This window comes from Amblyomma americanum, chromosome 2 (genome assembly GCF_052857255.1).
Source record: "Amblyomma americanum isolate KBUSLIRL-KWMA chromosome 2, ASM5285725v1, whole genome shotgun sequence".
Classification (NCBI taxonomy): domain Eukaryota; kingdom Metazoa; phylum Arthropoda; class Arachnida; order Ixodida; family Ixodidae; genus Amblyomma; species Amblyomma americanum.
The window spans coordinates 223,409,491-223,417,009 of record NC_135498.1 but is presented as its reverse complement, the minus strand read 5'-3'; positions in this window follow the sequence as shown (position 1 = coordinate 223,417,009).

Below are 7,519 nucleotides of genomic sequence, written 5' to 3'. Positions count from 1 at the left end.
AGTCTGCCATTGCGATTAAGTGGGAGTAGGCATTTGTGAACGCCACTCCCAGCCACAGGCGACACAACAGCGTAGCATCGCAGCGGGAGAGGCCGGACGGAGGACTGAGTTGAAGTAAGGGGTCTAGGTGGTGCAGACGGCATGTAGAGTTGCTAGTAGAGGACCATGACGCTAAAAGCTCTCCTCGGCCAAGCATTCGCAGTTGTCTTGCTCCGTCGGCTCTTGTCAACGGTATCTGGACAATGTGGGCACTGCCTTGAGACGCTCGAGCTGCAGCGTCAGCTGCGTTGTTTTCGACAATGCCACATTGTCCCGGTATCCACATGAAGACGATGTCATGACCCTCTTCCTGCGCCTGGTATTGGAGATGTCTTAATTCAGCTACGAGCTGATAGTGATCGCCATGGCGTAAAGCAGAATTAAGACACTGTAAGGCTGCTTTTGAGTCGCAGAACACAGCCCATTTGTGGGCTGTGTGTGCACCGATGTCGATAGTGGGTAGTCCTGGGCGATTGCAATGGTAGCAACTGTTGATGCGCTGCGAGGAAGACCCAGGCATGTGCGAAGTGCCTGACCTTGTATAGTTTGGAGGGCACGCAAATTCGTCTTGCATGTGCTTGAGAGCACTGGGGCACTATACCGCGAAAATCCCAAAAAGAGTGCTCTGTAGAGTTGCAGCATTTATAGAATCGACAAGCTCCATAATTTTCCGCCAAGAAATCTGACCAGGTGTGTGATAGAGATTAGATTTTCATTTACAATGCTGCAATGCGGGCTCCATGATGAATTCTGATCAATAAAAATTCTTAAAAACGATGAGATGCACGCTAGGCAATGACATGGCGGTCAATAGTTAGCGGATAACGAGTCATACTTTTGCGCGTAAATGCCCCTATAGCGAACTTCTTGGCTGACCCGCTCAGACCTTGCTCTCGGAGATAGGAGGAAGTTGTGGTTGCTGCCCTCTGAAGTCTTGCTCGCACCTAGAGACGCGGCACAGAGGAGGCCCAGATGCAGATGTCATCGGCATACATTGAGATATGGACGGTATTAGGTCCTTACAAGACTCCAGGAGTCTTATAAGTGTTAGATTAAACAAAGCAGGACTGAGCACTCCGCCCTGGGGCACGCTCCGGTAGGTGTAATGCACCGATGTAGAGTCATCTTCACACATAATAAAAATGTCCTTTTGGTCAGATAGCTTTTGGATGCATCTATACAACCGTCCACCAATTCCAACACTTCTAGCGCATCAAAGGTGGCCTCATGTGTCACGTTATCGTATGCGCATCTGGCGTTTCTGTTGCTGTACTGTGGACACAAGATCAATGACGTTGTCTATAGAGGAGCGACCCCGTCGGAAACCCTCCATGGCATTAGGATACACGTTGTTGTGCTCAAGGTACCACTCAAGACGCGCCAGAAGCATTCTTTCCATAACTTTTCCCACACAACTGGTCAAAGCTATTGGCCTGTATGATCACAGGTCGAGCGGGGATTTCCCTAGTTTTGGTAATGGTATTATGCGACTGGATTTACTCTGGGGAGTAACAACTGCGTCTAGCCACGAGTGGTTGTAAAGGCTGAGTAGCTCTCTACGCACGTCGTGGCCAAGGTTGCACAACGCAGCATATGCAATGCCGTATGGAAGTGGTGCAGACGAACGCTTACTTTCTGCAAGGGCGGCATCAAGGTCCTCACGAGTAAAGACAACATCCATCGATGAATCCCGTGATGCAGGAGGAACACGCTGGGAACCCGAGGTAGTCACTGCATTCGCGATTGTCCAGCAGAAGTCAGTTGCAACTTCAATCTGGTGACGGTTTTGATGTAGAGACAATGCATAGAAAGGCTGTCTGCTGTGGAAGCGTCGATTCCCCCGCACTGTTCGTCAAATAAGGGACATGGGCTTTCGAGGATCCAGTGATTGGCAGAGGACTTCCAGAGCTGTTCCGCCAGCGTGTCCATTCGCCGCTCTATTTTCATCTGCAAACGACGCGCCTCTCTCAGGTCCCTTACGCATTTGATCCGTCTGTAACGTCTTTCTGCACACCGACGAATAGCACTTAGGTGCTCTAATTCGATATCAAATTCGGTGCGCATTCCAGTTGACGTGAAGAAACCTCTAGCAGCCTTCATTTTTGTTGCTATAATGTCCTACAAACTGGAATTGAGGGCTTATTTGCACGCCTCTGCCCTTCGACTTTCAAATGCCGTCCAATCGATGTGCGCGTGTTTAGCTGAGCCGGACGCCCCAAGACCTGGAATATTGAGGTTGGTGGGCATGTGGTCACTCCCGTGGGTCTCCACATCACAAAACGACAGGACACGCAGGAGCAGAGGCTGCGAAACTAGCGACCGGTCTAGACAACTGCTCTATGAACTGCCTTGCAGGTATGTCGGGCTGCCGTCATTCATTACGTTAAGTTCATTTTCTGAAGCAAATAAGGCCAGATTCCTCCCTCTGTCTCTGACTATAGGACTTCCCCGCAGTTGGTGGTGGGCGTTGAAAACTCCGCTAATAATACAAGGAGCTCGGGTTGCCTCCATAATTGTCTTCAACCTCTCGCAGTCGAATTTAGAGCAGCGGAGACATACGCTGCAACCAGTGTGAACTCTATGGATCCTTTTTTGACTGTGAAGCACACGTACTGAATGTCAATGTGGGGTTAAACTGGCAGCAAACGTACGTTAAGTCGGTGCTGATGTAGACCAGAACTTTGCTGCGCTCCCCGCATGTCGGAGCAAAGAAAGGCTCGTACCCGGAAAGCCTGATTGCTTGGCATGAGTTAGGTTCACAGATGACTAAAATAGGGAAGTGGTTGTTGAAATCATATTGCCGAAAGCTTGCGATTCGTGCATTTAGGCCTCTAGTGTTCCACTGGAAGACCGCAGCGACCCTGACTTCCTCACGAAACGTGGGAAGCTGGCCAGCCATTCTGTTTTAAAGATCTGATAGTGCTGGAACCAGAGTCCAGCATCAGTAAGACGCTTCGGGCGGTTGACGATTGCAGGGCCTGTATCAGAGGGCGAATGGCATTGACCACCGTCCTGAGGATCACGAGGGCTTGGCGATCTTGCTCTGGGAGCCCCTCTCTAACGACAGGTGAGCTCGGCGATGGGAGCTTGCGCTGAGGAGGCTCAGCAGGACGTAACGGCGGAAGCGCTGGGCAAGTATCCGCACACGAAGAGGTCTGATTATTTTTGGTGATATTCCGCCGACTGGACACACTTGGACGTGGCGGCACAGGAGAAGGTTGAGGAGGTGCCGTGGGCGTGTCGATGTGGTTGCTTTTTGAAATAGACTTTCTTGAGTTCTTGCGGAGAGAACTCCTTTTTCGAACAGCCGCGGCAGCTTCACGGTGCGTAGAATTGTTCCGAACCATTTGCTTTAGAACAGCACACACGTTTTTTATGCGCAGACAATTCTTAGGTGAGGCGTCATGAGGCTCGTTGCAGTTGGAACACTTAAGCACTTGTGCATTGCAGGACTCAGTGCTGTGAGCTAAGGCACAACGAGAGCACAATATAGTGTTGTCGCAGACCCCGCTCACATGACCCAGTTTCAAACATTTGTGGCATTGCTAATGAAAAGAGTTCGGGTTAAGTTAAGGACAACGCAGCGAGCCATGGAAAAAAAAATGGTAGGTGTAGCGTTAAAAGACCGGAAGCGGGCAGAGTGGGTGATGGAGCAAACGCGGGTTAATGACATCCTAGTCGAAATCAAGAGGAAGAATTGGGCTTGGGCAGGGCATGTACTGCAAAGGTAAGATAACTGCTGGTCCTTAAGGGTAACGGAGTGGATTCCAAGAAAAGGCAAACGTAGCAGGGGGCAGAAGAAGGATAGGTGGGCGGATGAGATTAAGAAGTTTGTAGGTAAAGGGTGGATGCAGCTAGCAAAGGACAGGGTTAGTTGGAGAGACATGGGAGAGGCCTTTGCCCTGCAGTGGGCGTAGTAAGGCTGATGATGATGATGTAACGCCATAATGGGGCGCGAACAGCGGAGTGAGTGCTCGAAATATAAAAGTAGGCAAATTAATTGGATAGGTGTAACGAAATAGTATGCAACACGCAGTTTTTGTGACTGAAGCACTGTTACTACGCCGCCAGACTTGCGTGTATAAATCTCACGAACTGGATCTGGCGCGCGATTCTCGTGGCATTGGCTTGTTAATAAATTGTCAACGTTGTTACTTTCTGAGGGTCCCGGGCATCAGCGAAGAAGTTGTTCCTCAATTTTTCTTATATGTGCGCACGCTCGCATGAAAACACTATTACACGATATATTTATTTACTACCCTATCAAGCACACGGATAACCTTGCCTGCGGGCGGTTTGTTCGGTGAATGCACTGCAGATTAGGAATAAGGAAGACGTGTGCGCTTATAATGTGTATTCCTGTTCCGCATCTCAAACAAGATGATTTTTCGTCAGAGGTTGTTTGAATCAGCGAAAGAGCCTTAACAAGTGAATATACTTCCGAACTGTCCATTGACAATGAAAATATGCATGTAACAAATGATGCTGCGTTTTTGGCTATCCTCTTTATTTACGTGCACTAACATGTCCTACAGAGTGCACATTTTTTCAGTAAACTCCGTGCTTCTTATAAGTGACCTGTAATTTTCATGTAGTTTAGGTCCCCTTTTCTTTAAAGCGCGGCTGTGATGTCTGTCTGTCTTTCGCTATCTAGTGAATAATTCCACCAAACGCTTGCTACTAAAACTTTCATGGTTAAACCTTCGTCCTAACATATTAAAGGGGATAAGGGAATTTCTGGCCTACCGCACCCAGTATGTTTACGTTAATAACCAAGCCTCTAGTTCTCTTCCCGTAACATCAGGTGTCCCGCAAGGATCCGCCCTTGGCCCGCTATTATTTTTAATATACATTAATGACCTACCGACGCATGTCTCTTGTAACGTCCGTATTTTTGCCGATGACTGTGTCATCTATCGCACAATCAATAACGCCTCTGATCAGTTCGCCCTCCAGAATGACTTAATCAGCATACAGGACTGGTGTAACCAATGTCTCATGGCACTAAACCCCAATAAATGTAAACTCGTGTCATTTAATCGAAAACGTAATCCTCTCCTCTTCTCGTATAAAACCTCGCACGTCACAGTAGAATTAACTCAGACTTATAAATACCTCGGCGTAACATTGTCCAATGATCTAACCTGGAACGCGCATGTGACAAAAGTCATATCATCAGCCAACGGAAGCCTCGGTTTCTTAAAACGACATCTACGCCATGCGCCACAAAACGTAAAATTACTTGCCTACAAATCACTTGTCCGTTCCAAATTAGAATACGCCTCTGCTATTTGGAGCCCTAACCAAAATTATCTAACAAATTCCCTAGAATCAGTACAAAGTCGAGACACAAGATTCATATATTCGGGCTATTCATATAATGTTAGTATATCGTCATTAAAAGCAGAGGCAGGCTTAACATCTCTAGCTTGTGGACGTCGTATCACTAGTATGTGCTTGTTTCATAAATTTTATTACAGCTCACTTCGTCATCCGCCCTACATCAATCCGCCTGCACGCATTTCCCCCCGCATTGGTCATCCCCTTCAAGTTGCCCGGCTTCGTACGCGCACTACTACATTTGCATCGTCATTCTTTCCATGCTCAGCCACGGACTGGAACAGCCTTCCACACGACATCGCTGCAATCACCTGTCCAACAACATTTGTAAATTGTTTACAGACTATATTTAACAGCCAATAATTTATGTACCTTACGTGTTTCCTTTGTTTATTAAATCTGATTTATACATGTAACCCACCCCTTTTGTAACACCCCCAATCCCGGGGGCCTTTAAGGCAATAAAGTGAAGTGAAGTAAAGCATTGCGACGTGGCGTACAGCTCACCTGGATCTACGTAAATGACATTGGCTAAGGTATAACCTCCATGATTAGATTGTGCGCTGATGTTTGCGTCTTGTAACAAAAAATAAAGCATGATTCCGACAGGATAGAACTTCAAAATGACCTCAACAGTATTTCATCCGGGTGTCGCTCCTGGCTTATGAATCTAAATGTGTCTAAATGCAAGCATGTTCGTTTTACCCTAAAGCATAAACCGATCAATACACAATACTACTGAAACACTGAAATGATCTCTCAAGTAAGCGAGGCAAAATACCTAGGAGTAACATTTAGCTCCGACTTGACAAGGAACCGCCATGTAGACACCTTAACTCTGAAGGCTGCCCGCTCTTTAAATTTTATCAAACGAAACTTTAAATATGCTTCACAAGATGTGAAGAAACTGCTCTACGTAACAAATGTCCGCCCAGTCGTAGAATATGCTTGTGGCATATGGAACCAGTACACGCAAGTTCTTAACAACAGATTGAAAAAAAAATCAAAACCGAGCAGCCCGTTTTGTACCTCACAACTATTCCCATCGTAGCAGTACCACTGACATCAAAAGTAGCTTCTAATGGCCTCTTCTATCCTCACGTCGGGAATTTTTTTGACTCGTGTTTATGCGAGACATATTTCATTGTCGCACCGTACTGAACAAAGATGCCTATCTTTTACCACCTAGCTACATTTTCCAGCGTCGAGATCACGCGCATAAGATTAAAGAAATATCAGCGCGTACCTCAGTTTTTGCACATTCATGTTTTCCACGCACAATCAGTGCTTGGAATACTCTTCTCCGCGACATAGCTGTGGCTACACCCGATTCAGAATTTTCTGTTGCGCTGAAGACTGCTCTGGTTTAACACTCATTTCCGTGGTCTGTATGTAGACTTTCTGTCTGTATGTATGCCGAGGTCTGTATGTCGACATGGTGGGGGGAACATTCGTTCTCTTTACCACGTTTTAAAGTTAGCAGAATTTTAGTGTGCGCGGCGACATTACTATGTATTTCCATTCAATTCACAGTGTTCATTTGCGCTGATATTTTGTCTCATGGTCTTGCTATTTCCTATCGGAGTGCTTGCATTATCCTCCATTATTGTTTTACTTGCGTATATATTTGTTTCCTCGGCGCTAATGCAAGAGAATAGTGTGGTGCACCCCCCTACTCTAATGCCCTTGCGGGCGAATGTAGGTACATGTATAAATAAATAAATAATAATAATAAATAAATAAATAAATAAATAAATAAATAAATAAATAAATAAATAAATAAATAAATAAATAAATAAAAAGATATACTGCTTGCGCTATCGCTTCTCGACCGCTATTCCCGCTATATCGAGGAAAACAACAACCGTTTCCTCCTGCCTGGCTTTAGGTCTTCAATAACCTCTCCCTCACAAATGTACGTCACGTAATGTACTGAAATCAGTCAGGTTTGAGGCAATGTTATTTCAGTGATGTCTTCAGAGCTCAGCATCCTTTGGGAAGATGACATGCCGTTGTCCCTTCCCCGCCGCACTGCTGTTAAAACCATTAGCGGAATAATACTTTGCCCCCCCCCCCACCTTGCTCGTCTGGCAGCCGCGGAGTTCAAATTTGCGCTCCAAGGACGACGGACACAAGCGGC